This window comes from Pseudorca crassidens, chromosome 19 (genome assembly GCF_039906515.1).
Source record: "Pseudorca crassidens isolate mPseCra1 chromosome 19, mPseCra1.hap1, whole genome shotgun sequence".
Taxonomy (NCBI): domain Eukaryota; kingdom Metazoa; phylum Chordata; class Mammalia; order Artiodactyla; family Delphinidae; genus Pseudorca; species Pseudorca crassidens.
Window position 1 is genome coordinate 2,856,519 of NC_090314.1, and position 19,110 is coordinate 2,875,628.

At 43.4% G+C, this 19,110-nt stretch overlaps 1 long non-coding RNA gene across 1 annotated transcript; it reads right to left on the reverse strand.

Moving 5' to 3' along the window:
• Positions 1 to 594: 594 nt before the first annotated feature.
• On the reverse strand, positions 595 to 16,995 carry LOC137211874 (uncharacterized). The gene is made up of 4 exons (XR_010937259.1): positions 16,725 to 16,995; positions 15,744 to 15,880; positions 5,721 to 5,808; positions 595 to 687 (listed from the first exon to the last, which is right to left on the reverse strand). It is a non-coding gene; the product is annotated as an uncharacterized lncRNA (long non-coding RNA).
• Between the last annotated feature and the right edge of the window lie 2,115 nt (positions 16,996 to 19,110).

The window sequence follows — 19,110 nt, forward strand, 5'->3', positions numbered from 1 at the left end:
GTAAAGAAGCACCGAAAATTTTAAAAACCCACAAAAGAAAATTATGTAAAATGGAAACAGGAGCAAATGGAAGAAGCTCTCAACAGCCAAAGCAAGAATGAACTAAGCAGTCTAATAATGTAGAGCCGGATTATAACCAAAAGTTTACAATAAATATTCACGTGTCCAAACTGATAAAAAAATAAGTGACAGAGTTTTTGATGAATGGTGTTAAATAGAAATCTCCTATGCAGAAAGCTTCTAAACAATGTATAGAGCCACTCAGCTGTCCATCAGGATGTGAAGCTCACCCCTCTCTCCTCAAGTGTGGCTTCTGCATTATGACTGCCTCCTACATAAGACACACAGGATGGACATGGGAAAGAAGTAACCTCACTGTGGGAAAACTTGACAAACACTACCTCAGCCTGGTGACCAAAGTTAAGAATATAAGGGAGAAGTTTCCTTAAGAGCCCATCCTCTTGGTATAGAGTGAAGAGGAAGCACTTCACCTCTGTGGCCTGCTTTTTCAAAGCCAAGTCTAACCACGACAAAACCACCGAGTAAATCCCAGTGCCCGGCAGTCCATACAATACCTGAGCAGCCCTCCTCCACGCTTTCAAGGTCATGGAAACAAGGAGAGTCTGAGCAACTGTCAGAGCCCAGAGGAGACTAAACAGACATGATGACCCCATGTCCTCTGAGACCCTGGAACAAGGAAAGGTATAACAAAGGGAACGTGAATAGGGACTTCAGTTAATAGTAAGTATCAGTATTTGTTCATTATTTGTGATGATTCTGTAGAAAATCAGACTGGAAAAATTAAAAGTCAAATAAGAGAAACCTACTGTAACAAACTGGAAATCTAGAGGAAAAGGGTGATTTCTTTGTAAAAACACATTACCAAAATGGACCCTAAATGAAGGAAAACACAAAAAGGCCAATTAACCACTGAGGAACCTCTTCCCCTACTGGCTATCCTATCACTGTTCCAGGCTTTCCCTCTCCCGGGACAGGGAAGGAGCAGGGACAGAGCTGTTTGCCAGCTCCCCTAGTTTATGACCCAACCCAGTGTCTTCACCTCTCCCAGCCACGCCTACCCAGTGAGGACACCTGAGGATGGACAAGGGATTATTGATTCAGATGTTTCAACTAGGACTTTTTTTATTCTCAGCGAATGGACACACTTACTGAAGTAAAATAAATTAGTATTTATTGTAAGGGTAGAAATAATTTAATACTTGCAAGTGGCAAGTTGAAGAATGGGTTTGCACCTGGCAGGTCTAGTGTCTCATACTCTCTCAGGGTGACCTTATTTCTCTCCAAAGCTTTGTCCTGCTCAGTGCCTTTGGGAGACCCCATTCACAGGCACAGGCTCTCTCACTGCCCTTGGGCCAACGGCAATTCTAGGCTGACAACCACTCACCATCCTTTTTCCAAGAAAATTTTCTCTTTTCTTGGGTTCTAAGAAAAGTCATGGTTTTGAATACCTTTGGCCTGGCTTGGGTTTCACTCTCATCCTTGACCCATCACCAGAAGATGGAAAATGGGACTGGCTAGATGTGGGTTGTAAACCCATCTTTGAGCTGGGGGGAACATGGGCTCATCCTTCTGGAACTATCTGGACTGGAAGCAGGTGGGATGTAATTCCCAAAGGAAAACTGAGGCACTTGGGCCTGAGAACAGATGCTGGCTGGGAGAAAGCAGCAGATTCTATGTCAATGACAGCTCCCTGCACAGCACAGAATCTGACACAAAAGGAAGAAAGGGGTTCACTTAGGGTCAGGGGCTGCAGCGACTCATCCAGGGCTCTTACTGTCCTCCCAAGACTACAAGAAGTTCTTTCACTTGCTGAAAAGGCAGGATCATTGGTAGTGGTAAACTCAAGTCTCTTTCCTTGGGCATCAGGTCCTCACATCAGAGGCTGGCCCAGAACAGCCCATGTGCCCTCAGAAGACACACACACCTCATTCCTGCCCCTGAGGGGTGGGAGCCCTTGAGCTATGCCATCTCCCTGGCCATATCAATTGCCCATCCCTGAAAAACAATACTGCTCCTTTTCCACTTTCTTCTCTCTCCTTTACTAAGGGAAGAAACCAACTGCTAGGGTGGTAAGGAAACTCTTGTGCAATGAAGCAACGGGAGGCTCGAGAATAATTCCACGCCATGGAACCCATAATTGGCAGGCTCTCCAGAGGCCACGTGGATATATGGCTCTCCAGGACAATGCAGTCTCAGTGTGAACCTCCCATTGGGAGGCCCAGTTTCTCCCATAACTTTGATTCTTAATGAATATGAATGTCAAAATTTCTAACAACTAGTTCTAAATTATTACCCACACTTGTTATTGGCAGACTTTACTTGACTAGTCATTGTGCTGTAATATTTCATTCTGGCTTTTAACTTGTATTTCCCTGATGATGGGGGAAGTTGAACACCTTTACTGGTTTATTGGATCTTTGGATCTTCTCCTCTGTGAAAAGCCTGTTCCAGTCTTTTGCCCATTTTTCTATTGGGTAGAGTCTGTCTTACTGATTTTATTTTCAGAAATACTTTATTATACTCTGGGTACCAGTTTTGTGCCATGCAACTGTATTACAAATATATCATCTTCCATTGTGGGTGTTTTAATTTTCATTTCCTTTGTGGCTCATGAAGTTCAACATCTTTTTATGTTTATTAAGCATTTGGACATTCTCTTGTGAGAAGGGTTCAACTCTTTTGGTACAGTTTTTTATGTGTTGTGGAATTTGCAAGAGATTACTGATTTGTAGGAGTTCTTTTTAATATATCATGGGTATAAGTTCTTTGTCAGATAAATATACTATAAATATTATTTTTCTGCCCATGGGTTGCTTTTAGACACTATTATGACTGCCTTGATGAACATAAATTCTTAATAAAATTCCATTATAATTAAAAAAATTTTCTAACACCTAAAAGGACAAAGCATTGAAGGGCCATGGTGTGCTGTATGGTTGTTGTGTCGGGACACACTCAAATATTTAGAGGGTTATTACCTCTCTTGGCAGGCTACGAGGCTGTGCAGGCTGTGAAGGGGAGGCCCTTTTCTCAACCACATGGATGTTGGTAGTTGAAACATCTCAAAGGAATGTCTACACTGCCGGGTAGCTGTTCCATTACTCAGCAGCATGGTCAGCTCACTAACTGTCCGTGGGGTCTTGACAGGGCCCAGGCGGAACTGAGCTAGAGGACCACAGATGCCTGCCTGAATGGTCAGAGGTCAAGGACTGTCCTGCATGAGACTTGATTGTCTATTGCTACCCACTCGGATGGGACAAAGGATGCCTGCAGCCCCAGGAGGGCCCCAGCAGCCCTCAAGTAGGCAGGGGGCTGGCAGGTTGCTACACCCAGTCCTGCATTAATCCACACATGTCCACTGAGTGCCCTCCTGTCTGGGCACTCTGCCAGAACTGGGGCTGCCCAGGCAGAGCAGGGCCAACACCACCTTTCCCAGATGGGAGGGCAGGAAGGAACCATGCATGACTCCAGACACCCTCCACAACCCGTGACTGACATCGCGTTCAATGTGAAACACTCAGAGACAGTACAGATATTTCATTCTTCTCTCAGAGCCCAGGACTGGAGGGTAGAAAGACAGTGGTCCAGCTCAACTCCCTGACTCATGTGTGACCCTGAGCAAATCCTATCCATCCTGGAGACCTCAGAGAAGAGAAAGGAAGGGCAATGGGGGCCAGTTATGTTTAAACCTAACCCTAACACTAAGGAACCCTAACCTCTAACCCTAACACCCCAACCCCAGACCCCTAGACCCTCTACCCTGGCTCTCAAACCCTGACCCCTGACCCTTAAACCCTGATCTGACTCAAACCCCAGACCTAAACCCTAGCCCAGGGGATACCGAGGGATGATGGTACTCTGGAATAAACCAAGGGATTCATGACCTTGCATTTAGCAATAGTTTCTCAGATCTGACACTAAAACACAAGCAATGAAAGAAAAAAAAGCAGATAATCTGGAGTTCCTCAAAATTACACACGTTTGTACATCAAAAGAGGCTCTCCAGAAAGTAAAAAGACAGCCCACAGAATGGAAGAAAACATAGGCACATCATATATCTAATAAGAGACTTTATCCAGAATATATCAAGAACTTTTTACCGCTCAGTAAAAGGACAACCCAATTTTTGGAATGCACAAAGGACTCGCATGGACTGTTCTCCACACAAGGCATACAAGCGGTCCACAAGCACATGAAAAGACGTCACACATCAGTAGTCATGATGGAAATGCAAATTAAAACCACAATGTGATAGCCCTTCACACACACTAGAAAGGTTATATTAAAAATAAATAAAAATAACAAATGTTGGCAACAATGTAGGGAAATGGGGACCCTTAAACTTTACTTATGGAAATGTAAAATGGTGCAATCTATGTGTACAAAACTTTGGCATTTTCTCAAAAACATAAAAATTATGTTTCAACAACTCCACTCCTAGATATATACCCAAAGAACGGATAACAGTGTTCAAATAAAAACGTATACACCGATATTCATAGCAACACTGTTCACAATAGCCTGAGGAACAAACAATTAAAATGTCCACCAATGGGTGAATGGATAAGCAAAATAAGGTAGATCCGTAAGCTGCGTTATTCTGTCCTATGAAGGAATAAAGTAAAATTGTGCAGCCCCTGTGGAAAACAGTATGGCGGCTCCTCAAAAACTTAAACGTTGAATTAACGTATGATCCCTCAATTCTGCTCCAGGGTATACACCCAAAATATTAGAAAGCAAGGACTGGAACAGATATCTGTACCCCATATTCATAGCAACATTACTCACAGTAGCCAAAAGGTGGAAGCAACACAAGTGTCCTTCAACAGATGAATGCATAAGTACAGGGTAGTATATACGCAATGGCATATGATTCAACCTTTAAAACTAAGGTAATTCTCACACATGCTACAATGTGGATGAACCCTGAAGTCATTATGCTAAGAGAAACCAGCCAGACACAAAAGGACAAACATTCTATGATTGCACTAGTATGAGGTACCCAGATAAGTCAAATTCAAAGACAAAAAGTAGAATAAGTTTGCCAGGGGTTGAGGGGAATAAGTATTTAATGGTTACAGTTTCACTTGGGGAAAATGAAAACGTTCTGGAGATGGGTGGTGAGGATGTTTTTACAACAATGTGAATGTATTTAATGCTATAGAAGTGTATACTTAAAATGACTTCAATGATAAATGTTACGTGTTTTCAATCACAATGAAAAACAATGATACATGTTACAATATGGATAAACACTGAAAACATCCTAAGTGAAAGAAGCCATACAGGAAAATCCACGAGATCATACTCATCTTGTACACTTTAAATCCATGAAGGTTTCTAAAATGAGGGAAAGCCCAGTGATGGTTCCAGACAAAGAAACCTGGATTAGAATGGAAAAAGACATTTCCACAAAGTTGGGGCAGCTGGTGAAAGCTGAAGTGGTCCTGTGGATAGGATTATAATGTGGAAACCATAATGATCCCTCCTTTGGGGGTTACGTCCTGGTTCCCTGGGAGACTGGCCCTGTGTTGGCTAAAACACACTGCAGTATTTGGTGTGAATGTAGAGAACTTTGTACTGCTATTTAAACTTTAAACTTTAAATTTACTAGAAAATACCTTTCAATACAACCATGTCAGTAATGTGCCATAAAATCAGAGATGACATCAAACATTGCAAGAGAGGCCAAGACTTACCCAGACCAAATTCAACCAAAGTGGTGATGCTAATCACTGTGTCCACATGGTATTGAGAGGCACTGTGGGAAGATAATATTAGGAGCCACTAGGTCTTGGGTGCTGTAGATGACCTGGATGTAGAGGAAAACAGTGGGATTTCTGAATTCTAGGTTTCCACATAAAACCACCAAAACAACTGTCAGAACTAAAAAAATGAATTCAGTAAAACTGCAGGCTCATTTGTGATTCTATACACTAATGATGAACTATCAGAAAGAGGAATTAAGAAAACAATTCCATTTATAATCTCATCCCCCAAGAAACTAGGAATAAATTCAACCAAGGACTTGAAAGACCTGCACACTGAAAACTAAGACATTGATGAAAGAAACTGAACAGACACAAATCAATGGAAAGATATCCCGTGTGCATGGGTGAAAATACTGTGAAAATGTCCATGCTACCCAAAGCAATGTATACATACACGCAACCACTACCAAAATTTCAATGACATTTCATAGAAACAGAACAAACGATCTTAACATTTGTGTTGTAGCCACAAAGGACCCAGAAGAGCCAAAGCGACGCTGAGGAAGGAGAACAGGCTGGAGGCATCTCGCTCCCTGACTCCACACTACATTACGAAGCTACAGTCCCAAAATAGTGTGGAATTGGCACAAAAACAGGCACACGGAGCAGAGAGCCCAGAAATAAACCTACAGGTATGTGGTCAGTTCATTCACAAGAAAGGAGCCAAGAACACACACCAGGGAAAGGACAGTCCCCTCAATGAACGGTGCTGGGAAAACCAGACGCCACACACCAAAGAACAACACTGCACTCTGTCTACACCACACACAAAAGGGGCCAAAAACCCAGTTTTCCACATCAAGCCCTTCCTCTCCTGGGTCCTCTGAAGACAGACACCCTCAGCGGTCAGCAACGTACAGGAACCTTCTGCCCACTTTTCCTCACCTTCTCCCTCAGCGGCATCACCTCCCGGCAGGTCCTGAGGAGACCAGGCTCCTCTCAGCATGAACTGGACCCCACAGTGTCCCAAAGCTGAAGGCCCAGAGGGTCCTGAGGAGACCCGGCTTCTGTTAGTGTGGACTCGACCCCAGCTTGTCCCGAAGACCAGCCATCAGCGTGGACTCAGCCCAGCGTGTTCTAGAAGCCAAAGCCCCAGCAGGTCCTGAGGAGACGGGGCTCTTCTCAGCATGAACATGAACAGCATGATCTGAACAGACATCCCGCCAGAAAAGATATACAGATAGTAAAAGTCATACAGAAACAAGCTCAGCATCATATACCATTAGGGAATTAGATTAAAATCATGAGCTATCACAGCACACCTATTAGGACTGCTGAGCTCCAAAACTATGACAGTACCAATTGCTAGAGGGCGAGGAACAAAAGGAACTCTCCCTCATAGCTGGGGGGATGCATGTGTGGCCACTTTGTAAGACAATTTGGCAGATTTTCCAAAGCTAAACAAGTCTCACGTTGGGATCCAACAATCACACTTCCAGTATTTAGGCAACTGCTTTGAAAATCTATGTCCAAATGCAAACAAGGATGCAACTGTGCACAGCAGCACTTTCACAATGGCTAAAAACTTAGAAGAAATCAGGATATCCTTCAAAAGATGAATGCATAAGCAAATTGGGGTACATCCATGTCAAGGCGAGTAGAATATGCCACCCCAAAATATGTCTCTCATGGCATCAGGATTATTGGTCTGCTTAAAAAAAGAAAAAAGGCTTCTCTGGTGGCTCAGTTGTTAAGAGTCCGCCTGCCAATGCAGAGAATGCGGGTTCGAGCCCTGGTCCTGGAAGATCCCACACGCCGCAGAGCAACTAAGCCTATGCGCCACAACTACTGAGCCTGCACTCTAGAGCCCGCGAGCGACAACTACTGAGCCCGCAAGCGTAGAGCCTGTTCTCCGCGACAAGAAAAACCACCACAATGAGAAGCCCGCACACCACAATGAAGAGTAACCCCTGCTCACCACAACCAGAGAAAAGCCTGCACGCAGCAACGAAGACCCAATACAGCCAAAAATAAAATAATAAATTTATTTTTAAAAAATCTCAGAAAACTGAGATTGCCGTTTTATGAGGGACATTTACAATAGAGAAATCTCCACTTATAAGGGTATGTCTCTCTTTGCACCAAACATAGAAGGATAATAAAATCTTAAATAACTCTTTTCAGTGGAGAAGTCCTGACTTTAATGTGCAAACAGTCATACCCTTGTTTACTGTGCTTTGCATGATAACCTGCCATAACTGGCCTTCCCCCCTTCCCCAGCATCTTTCTTCTGTTTTTAGCTGAAGACGGTGTTTAAGGGGATGGTTTTGGTCATTTCAGGGAGTGACTCAGTTTTCCGTGGTATCCCCCCTGTATTCAGAGGTATACATGTTATTAAACTTCTGCTTTTCTCCTGGTAATCTATCTTTTATTACAGGGGCAGGGGGCCTCAATCAAGAACCTAGAAAAGTAGAGGGAAAATTGTTTTTCCTCCCATACACGTGCAGTGGAATCCTACTCAGCAGAAAGGAAGGCACCACCAACCTATGGAAAGACATGGATAAATCTTCAGTATATACTGCTAAGTGAAAGAATCCGGTCTGCGGAGGCTGCACACAGTATGACCCCATTGATGACATTCCGGGAAAGGCAAAGCTACGTAGATGATAAGCAGATCATGGGGTGGGGGTTGAAGTAGTCCACGTGATACTCTAGGGTGGATACCTGTCACTATGCATCTGTCTAAGCCCACAGATGTGCATAGCCCAAGGGGCCAATCATAATCTATTCAAATCTAGTTATTTAGGATGTAGGAGTGTTGCAGGATGGAATACATAATGTGACAGAATCTAACTGTATTAGAAATATATGGAAACAACTCACTGTAGGGGTTAGGATAAAAGCTGCTGACCTAAGTTACCTTTGGAAATGAATGGAATCTGCAGACTAAAGGCAAAATGGACCGTATATAAACAGTGGGCTTTATTCTACGAAGTTCTTTCCAGGGTGCAGTAGCTAACAATTCTGAAACCTCTGCACATGTAACACATTCTAATTAACAACCTGGGAACACCACTTCCAGAAGGGATGTGCTGCCCTAGTAACCAGAATTGGGAATGGAGAAATGCTGCCCAACAAGTAAATTATAATCTATTGAAATTTACTTATTTTAGATATGGGAGTGTCAAAGACTGGCATACAGAATGTAACAAACAATCTAACTGATTTAGAAAAGTATGAAAAAAACTCACGGTTGGTGGTAGGACAAAATGGGCTGACCTAAGTTAACTTTGGCAATGAGAGGACTCTGTAGGCCAAAGGCAAAATATGCCATACATACACAGCGGACTCTGTAAGTTCTTTCCCATGGGGAGTAGTAGCTAACAGTACTGGCACTACTATATCAGTCATCGGATGGAACAAGCACTCCATTTATTTATTTAATTTTAGGTTCACATTTCTATTGATTTTTTTTACATCTTTATTAGAGTATAATTGCTTTACAATGGTGTGTTAGTTTCTGCTTTATAACAAAGTGAATCAGTTATACATATACATATGTTCCCATATCTCTTCCCTCTTGTGTCTCCCTCCCTATCCCACCCCTCCAGGCGGTCACAAAGCACGAGCTGATCTCCCTGTGCCATGCGGCTGCTTCCCACTAGCTATCTACCTTACGTTTGGTAGTGTATATATGTCCATGCCACTCTCTCACTTTGTCACAGCTTACCCTTCCCCCTCCCCATATCCTCAAGTCCATTCTCTAGCACTTCTGTGTCTTTATTCCTGTCTTACCCCTAGGTCCTTCATGACATTTTTTTTCTTAAATTCCATATCTATGTGTTAGCATATGGTATTTGTCTTCCTCTTTCTGACTTACTTCACTCTGTATGACAGTCTCTAGGTCTATCCACCTCATTACAAATAGCTCAATTTTGTTTCTTTTTATGGCTGAGTAATATTCCATTGTATACATGTGCCATGACAAATGGTGGAAGCCAGGTTTCTTACCATTGGAGTGAGAAGTCGCCAACAAAGGAAGGTTGCAATATCCATGTCATAACAGATCAGGTTGGAGACATCAGTATAAACTATCTTTAGCCTAACAGAGACACACATAGTTCCACACGGAAACCTTTATGATTATGCGTATGTGCACAGGCTGGGGTACAGGCACATATTTCCATGCACTGTCAGCTGAGCATATTCAGCTCCAACATGTAAGCCTTTAATACTGTTCTCTAATAAAAGGAACAAGGGCTCTTTGAAGAAAGGGCTGATGCTAGGACTGAGACAGTAAATATACGAAACAGGATAATCTTAAAATATCAGAGAGTAAAGAAGTACCAAAAATTTAAAAAACCCACAAAAGAAAAATTATGTAAAATGGAAACAGGAGCAAATGGAAGAAGCTCTCAACAGCCAAAGCAAGAATGAACTAAGCAGTCTAATAATGTAGAGCCGGCTTATGACCAAAAGTTTACAATAAATATTCACGTGTCCAAACTGATAAAAAAATAAGTGACAGAGTTTTTGATGAATGGTGTTAAATAGAAATCTCCTATGCAGAAAGCTTCTAAACAATGTATAGAGCCACTCAGCTGTCCATCAAGGATGTGAAGCTCACCCCTCTCTCCTCAAGTGTGGCTTCTGCATTGTGACTTCCTCCTACATAAGACACACAGGATGGACATGGGAAAAAATTAACCTCATTGTGGGAAAACTTGACAAACATTACCTCAGCTAGGTGACCAAAATTAAGAATATAAGTGAGAAGTTCCCTTAAGAGCCCGTCCTCTTGATATACAGTGAAGAGGAGTCACTTTACCTCTGTGATCTGCTTTTTCAAAGCCAAGTCTAATTACAACAAAATCACCAAGCAAATCCCAGCGCCTGGCAGTCTATACAATACCTGAGCAGCCCTCCTCCACGCTGTCAAGGTCATGGAAACAAGGAGAGTCTGAGCAACTGTCAGAGCCCAGAAGAGACCAAACAGACATAATGACCCCATGTCCTACGAGACCCTGGAACAAGGAAAGGTATAACAAAGGGAACATGAACAGAGACCTCAGTTAATAATAAGTATCAATATTTGTTCATTATTTGTGATGATTCTGTAGAAAATTAGACTGGAAAAATTAAAAGTCAAATAAGAGAAATCTATTGTAACAAACTGGAAATCTAGAGGAAATGGGTGATTTCTTTGTAAAAACACATTACCAAAATGGACCCTAAATTAAGGAAAATACAAAAAGACTAATTAACCACTGAGGAACCTCTTCCCCTACTGGTTATCCTATCACTGTTCCAGGCTTTTCCTCTCCCGGGACAGGGAAGGAGCAGGGACAGAGCTGTTTGCCAGCTCCCCTAGTTTATGACCCCACCCAGTGTCTTCACCTCCCCCAGCCACGCCTACCCAGTGAGGACACCTGAGGATGGACCAGGGATTATTGATTCAGATGTTTCAACTAGGACTTTTTTTATTCTCAGCGAATGGACACACTTACTGAAGTAAAATAAATTAGTATTTATTGTAAGGGTAGAAATAATTTAATACTTGCAAGTGGCAAGTTGAAGAATGGGTTTGCACCTGGCAGGTCTAGTGTCTCATACTCTCTCAGGGTGACCTTATTTCTCTCCAAAGCTTTGTCCTGCTCAGTGCCTTTGGGAGACCCCATTCACAGGCACAGGCTCTCTCACTGCCCTTGGGCCAACAGCAATTCTAGGCTGACAACCACTCACCATCCTTTTTCCAAGAAAATTTTCTCTTTTCTTGGGTTCTAAGAAAAGTCATGGTTTTGAATACCTTTGGCCTGGCTTGGGTTTCACTCTCATCCTTGACCCATCACCAGAAGATGGAAAATGGGACTGGCTAGATGTGGGTTGTAAACCCATCTTTGAGCTGGGGGGAACATGGGCTCATCCTTCTGGAACTATCTGGACTGGAAGCAGGTGGGATGTAATTCCCAAAGGAAAACTGAGGCACTTGGGCCTGAGAACAGATGCTGGCTGGGAGAAAGCAGCAGATTCTATGTCAATGACAGCTCACTGCACAGCACAGAATCTGACACAAAAGGAAGAAAGGGGTTCACTTAGGGTCAGGGGCTGCAGCGACTCATCCAGGGCTCTTACTGTCCTCCCAAGACTACAAGAAGTTCTTTCACTTGCTGAAAAGGCAGGATCATTGGTAGTGGTAAACTCAAGTCTCTCTCCTTGGGCATCAGGTCCTCACATCAGAGGCTGGCCCAGAACAGCCCATGTGCCCTCAGAAGACACACACACCTCATTCCTGCCCCTGAGGGGTGGGAGCCCTTGAGCTATGCCATCTCCCTGGCCATATCAATTGCCCATCCCTGAAAAACAATACTGCTCCTTTTCCACTTTCTTCTCTCTCCTTTACTAAGGGAAGAAACCAACTGCTAGGGTGGTAAGGAAACTCTTGTGCAATGAAGCAACGGGAGGCTCGAGAATAATTCCACGCCATGGAACCCATAATTGGCAGGCTCTCCAGAGGCCACGTGGATATATGGCTCTCCAGGACAATGCAGTCTCAGTGTGAACCTCCCATTGGGAGGCCCAGTTTCTCCCATAACTTTGATTCTTAATGAATATGAATGTCAAAATTTCTAACAACTAGTTCTAAATTATTATCCACACTTGTTATTGGTAGACTTTACTTGACTAGTCATTGTGCTGTAATATTTCATTGTGGCTTTTAACTTGTATTTCCCTGATGATGGGGGAAGTTGAACACCTTTACTGCTTTATTAGTTCTTTGGATTTTCTCCTCTGTGAAAAGCCTGTTCCAGTCTTTTGCTCATTTTTCTATTGGGTAGAGATATTTGATCTTCAGAAATACTTTATTATACTCTGGGTACCAGTTTTGTGCCATGCAACTGTATTACAAATATATCATCTTCCACTGTGGGGGTTTTAATTTTCATTTCCTTTGTGGCTCATGAAGTTCAACATCTTTTTATGTTTATTAAGCATTTGGACATTCTCTTGTGAGAAGGGTTCAACTCTTTTGGTACAGTTTTTTATGTGTTGTGTAATTTGCAAGAGATTACTGATTTGTAGGAGTTCTTTTTAACATATCATGGGTATAAGTTCTTTGTCAGATAAATATACTATATGTTTTTTTTCTGTCCATGGGTTGCTTTTAGACACTATTATGATTCTCTTGATGAACATAAATTCTTAATAAAATTTCATTATAATTAAAAAAATTTTCTAACCCCTAAAAGGACAAAGGATTGAAAGGCCATGGTGTGCTGTATGGTTGTTGTGTCAGGGACACACTCAAATATTTAGAGGGTTATTACCTCTCTTGGCAGGCTACGAGGCTGTGCAGGCTGTGAAGGGGGGGCCCTTTTCTCAACCACATGGATGTTGGTAGTTGAAACATCTCAAAGGAATGTCTACACTGCCGGGTAGCTGTTCCATTACTCAGCAGCATGGTCAGCTCACTAATTGTCCGTGGGGTCCTGACAGGGCCCAGGCTGAACTGAGCTAGAGGACCACAGATGCCTGCCTGAATGGTCAGAGGCCAAGGACTGTCCTGCCAGAGACTTGATTGTCTATTGCTACCCACTCGGATGGGACAAAGGATGCCTGCAGCCCCAGGAGGGCCCCAGCAGCCCTCAAGCAGCCAGGGGGCTGGCAGGTTGCTACACCCAGTCCTGCATTAATCCACACATGTCCACTGAGTGCCCTCCTGTCTGGGCACTCTGCTGGAACTGGGGCTGCCCAGGCAGAGCAGGGCCAACACCACCTTTCCCAGATGGGAGGGCAGGAAGGAACCATGCATGACTCCAGACACCCTCCACAACCCGTGACTGACATCGCGTTCAATGTGAAACACTCAGAGACAGTACAGACATTTCATTCTTCTCTCAGAGCCCAGGACTGGAGGGTAGAAAGACAGTGGTCCAGCTCACCTCCCTGACTCATGTGTGACCCTGGGCAAATCCTATCCATCCTGGAGACCTCAGAGAAGAGAAAGGAAGGGCAACGGGGGCCAGTTATGCTTAAACCTAACCCTAACCCTAAGGAACCCTAACACCCTAACCCCAGACCCCTAGACCCTCTACCCTGGCTCTCAAACCCTGACCCCTGACCCTTAAACCCTGACTCAAACCCCAGACCTAAACCCTAGCCCAGGGGATACCGAGGGATGATGGTACTCTGGAATAAACCAAGGGATTCATGACCTTGCATTTAGCAATAGTTTCTCAGATCTGACACTAAAACACAAGCAATGAAAGAAAAAAAAAAGATAATCTGGAGTTCCTCAAAATTACACACGTTTGTACATCAAAAGAGGCTCTCCAGAAAGTAAAAAGACAGCCCACAGAATGGAAGAAAACATAGGCACATCATATATCTAATAAGAGACTTTATCCAGAATATATCAAGAACTTTTTACCGCTCAGTAAAAGGGCAACCCAGTTTTTGGAATGCACAAAGGACTCGCATGGACTGTTCTCCACACAAGGCATACAAGCGGTCCACAAGCACATGAATAGACGTCACACATCAGTAGTCATGATGGAAATGCAAATTAAAACCACAATGTGATACCTTCACACACACTAGAATGGCTATATCAAAAATAAATAAAAATAACAAATGTTGGCAACAATGTAGGGAAATGGGGACCCTTAAACTTTACTTATGGAAATGTAAAATGGTGCAATCTATGTGTACAAAACTTTGGCATTTTCTCAAAAATATAAAAATGTAATTATCATATGTTTCAACAACTCCACTCCTAGATATATACCCAAAGAACGGATAACAGTGTTCAAATAAAAACGTATACACCGATATTCATAGCAACACTGTTCACAATAGCCTGAGGAACAAACAATTAAAATGTCCACCAATGGGTGAATGGATAAGCAAAATAAGGTAGATCCGTAAGCTGCGTTATTCTGTCCTATGAAGGAATAAAGTAAAATTGTGCAGCCCCTGTGGAAAACAGTATGGCGGCTCCTCAAAAACTTAAACGTTGAATTAACGTATGATCCCTCAATTCTGCTCCAGGGTATACACCCAAAATATTAGAAAGCAAGGACTGGAACAGATATCTGTACCCCATATTCATAGCAACATTACTCACAGTAGCCAAAAGGTGGAAGCAACACAAGTGTCCTTCAACAGATGAATGCGTAAGTACAGGGTAGTATATACGCAACGGCATATGATTCAACCTTTAAAACTAAGGTAATTCTCACACATGCTACAATGTGGATGAACCCTGAAGTCATTATGCTAAGTGAAACCAGCCAGACACGAAAAGGACAAACATTCTATGATTCCACTAGTATGAGGTACCCAGATAAGTCAAATTCAAAGACAAAAAGTAGAATAAGTTTGCCAGGGGTTGAGGGGAATAAGTATTTAATGGTTACAGTTTCACTTGGGGAAAATGAAAACGTTCTGGAGATGGGTGGTGAGGATGTTTTTACAACAATGTGAATGTATTTAATGCTATAGAAGTGTATACTTAAAATGACTTCAATGATAAATGTTACGTGTTTTCAATCACAATGAAAAACAATGATACATGTTACAATATGGATAAACACTGAAAACATCCTAAGTGAAAGAAGCCATACAGGAAAATCCACGAGATCATACTCATCTTGTACACTTAAAATCCATGAAGGTTTTTAAATGAGGGAAAGCCCAGTGATGGTTCCAGACAAAGAAACCTGGATTAGAATGGAAAAAGACATTTCCACAAAGTTGGGGCAGCTGGTGAAAGCTGAAGTGGTCCTGTGGATAGGATTATAATGTGGAAACCATAATGATCCCTCCTTTGGGGGTTACGTCCTGGTTCCCTGGGAGACGGGCCCTGTGTCGGCTAAAACACACTGCAGTATTTGGTGTGAATGTAGAGAACTTTGTACTGCTATTTAAACTTTAAATTTGAAATTTACTAGAAAATGCCTTTCAATACAACCATGTCAGTAACATGCCATAAAATCAGAGATGACATCAAACATTGCAAGAGAGGCCAAGACTTACCCAGACCAAATTCAACCAAAGTGGTGATGCTAATCACTGTGTCCACATGGTATTGAGAGGCACCGTGGGAAGATCATATTAGGAGCCACTAGGTCTTGGGTGCTGTGGATGACCTGGGTGTAGAGGAAAACAGTGGGATTTCTGAATTCTAGGTTTCTACATAAAACCACCAAAAAAACTGTCAGAACTAAAAAAATGAATTCAGTAAAACTGCAGGACCATTTGTGATTCTATACACTAATGACGAACTATCAGAAAGAGGAATTAAGAAAACAATTCCATTTATAATCTCATCCCCCAAAACACTAGGAATAAATTCAACCAAGGACTTGAAAGACCTGCACACTGAAAACTAAGACATTGATGAAAGAAACTGAACAGACACAAATCAATGGAAAGATATCCCGTGTGCATGGGTGAAAATACTGTGAAAATGTCCATGCTACCCAAAGCAATGTACACATACACGCAACCACTACCAAAATTTCAATGACATTTCATAGAAACAGAACAAACGATCTTAACATTTGTGTTGTAGCCACAAAGGACCCAGAAGAGCCAAAGCGACGCTGAGGAAGGAGAACAGGCTGGAGGCATCTCGCTCCCTGACTCCACACTACATTACGAAGCTACAGTCCCAAAATAGTGTGGAATTGGCACAAAAACAGGCACACGGAGCAGAGAGCCCAGAAATAAACCTACAGGTATGTGGTCAGTTCATTCACAAGAAAGGAGCCAAGAACACACACCAGGGAAAGGACAGTCCCCTCAATGAACGGTGCTGGGAAAACCAGACGCCACACACCAAAGAACAACACTGCACTCTGTCTACACCACACACAAAAGGGGCCAAAAACCCAGTTTTCCACATCAAGCCCTTCCTCTCCTGGGTCCTCTGAAGACAGACACCCTCAGCGGTCAGCAACGTACAGGAACCTTCTGCCCACTTTTCCTCACCTTCTCCCTCAGCGGCATCACCTCCCGGCAGGTCCTGAGGAGACCAGGCTCCTCTCAGCATGAACTGGACCCCACAGTGTCCCAAAGCTGAAGGCCCAGCGGGTCCTGAGGAGACCCGGCTTCTGTTAGTGTGGACTCGACCCCAGCTTGTCCCGAAGACCAGCCATCAGCGTGGACTCAGCCCAGCGTGTTCTAGAAGCCAAAGCCCCAGCAGGTCCTGAGGAGACGGGGCTCTTCTCAGCATGAACATGAACAGCATGATCTGAACAGACATCCTGCCGAAAAAGACATACAGATAGTAAAAGTCATACAGAAACAAGCTCAGCATCATATACCATTAGGGAATTACAAATTAAAATCATCAGCTATCACAGCACACCTATTAGGACTGCTGAGCTCCAAAAATATGACAGTACCAATTGCTAGAGGGCGAGGAACAAAAGGAACTCTCTCTCATAGCTGGGGGGATGCATGTGTGGCCACTTTGTAAGACAATTTGGCAGATTTTCCAAAGCTAAACAAGTCTCACGTTGGGATCCAACAATCACACTTCCAGTATTTAGGCAACTGCTTTGAAAATCTATGTCCAAATGCAAACAAGGATGCAATTATGCACAGCAGCACTTTCACAATGGCTAAAAACTTAGAAGAAATCAGGATATCCTTCAAAAGATGAATGCATAAGCAAATTGGGGTACATCCATGTCAAGGCGAGTAGAATATGCGACCCCAAAATATGTCTCTCTGGCATAAGGATTACTGGTCTGCTTAAAAAAACGGGCTTCCCTGGTTGCTCAGTGGTTAAGAGTCCGCCTACCAATTCAGGGGACACAGGTTTGAGCCCTGGTCCGGGAAGATCCCACATGCCGCAGAGCAACTAAGCCTGTGCGCCACAACTACTGAGCCTGAGCTCTACAGCCCGCGAGCGACAACTACTGAGCCCGCCTGCCACAACTACTGAAGCCCGCACGCCTACAGCCTGTGCTCCGCGACAAGAAAAGCCACCACAATGAGAAGCCCATGCACCGCAATGAAGAGTAGCCCCTGCTCACCACAACTGGAGAAAAGCCTGCACACAGCAACGAAGACCCAATGCAGCCAAAAATAAAATAATAAATTTTTAAAAAAATCTCAGGAAACTGAGATTGCCGTTTTATGAAGGACATTTACAACAGAGAAATCTCCATTTCTGAGGGTATGTCCCTCTTTGCACCAAACATAGAAGGATAATCTTAAGTAACTCTTTTCAGTGGAGAAGTCCTGACTTAAATGTGCATACAGTCATACCCTTGTTTACTGTGCTTTGCATGATAACCTGCCATAACTGGCCTTCCCCCCTTCCCCAGCATCTTTCTTCTGTTTTTAGCTGAAAACGGTGTTTAAGGGGATGGTTTTGGCCATTTCAGGGAGTGATTTCAGTTTTCCGTGGCACCCCCCCTGTATTCAGAGGTATACATGTTATTAAACTTCTGCTTTTCTCCTAGTAATCTGTCTTTTATTACAGGGGCAGGGGGGGCCTCAACCAAAAACCTAGAAAAGTAGAGGGAACATTGTTTTCCCTCCCATACACGTGCAGTGGAATCCTACTCAGCAGAAAGGAAGGCACCACCAACCTATGGAAAGACATGGATAAATCTTCAGTATGTACTGCTAAGTGAAAGAATCCGGTCTGCGGAGGCTGCACACAGTACGACCCCATTGATGACATTCCGGGAAAGGCAAAGCTACGTAGATGATAAGCAGATCATGGGGTGGGGTTTGAAGTAGTCCATGGGATACTCTAGGGTGGATACCTGTCACTATGCATCTGTCTAAGCTCACAGATGTGCATAACCCAAGGGGCCAATCATAATCTATTCAAATTTAGTTATTTAGGATGTAGGAATGTTGCAGGATGGAATGCATAATGTCACAGAATCTAAGTGTATTAGAAATATATGGAAGCAACACACTGTAGGGGCTGGGATAAAAGCTGCTGACCTAAGTCACCTTTGGAAATGAATGGAATCTGCAGACTAAAGGCAAAATGGACCGTATATAAACAGTGGGCTTTATTCTACGAAGTTCTTTCCAGGGTGCAGTAGCTAACAGTTCTGAAACCTCTGCACATGTAACCTGGAAAGGAGCAATGCACAGATAAATGGCGGATGGTGGGAGCCAGGGAGCCAGCCACAGCCTTGCTGTGGGAGTGGGAAGTTACAGATAAGCAAGGGGAGAGCCTCTGCCCTCGTAATCCTGGATCTGGGCTTCCTGGGAGGATGTTGACGGGCCGAGGGAAACACACAGATCTTCACGCTGGGAAGACCCTGCAGACACAGGAATTTCCCACCCCATCTTTCCACCCATACCTGCTGGAAACATTCAGCCCTCCATAGTCAGTCAATTG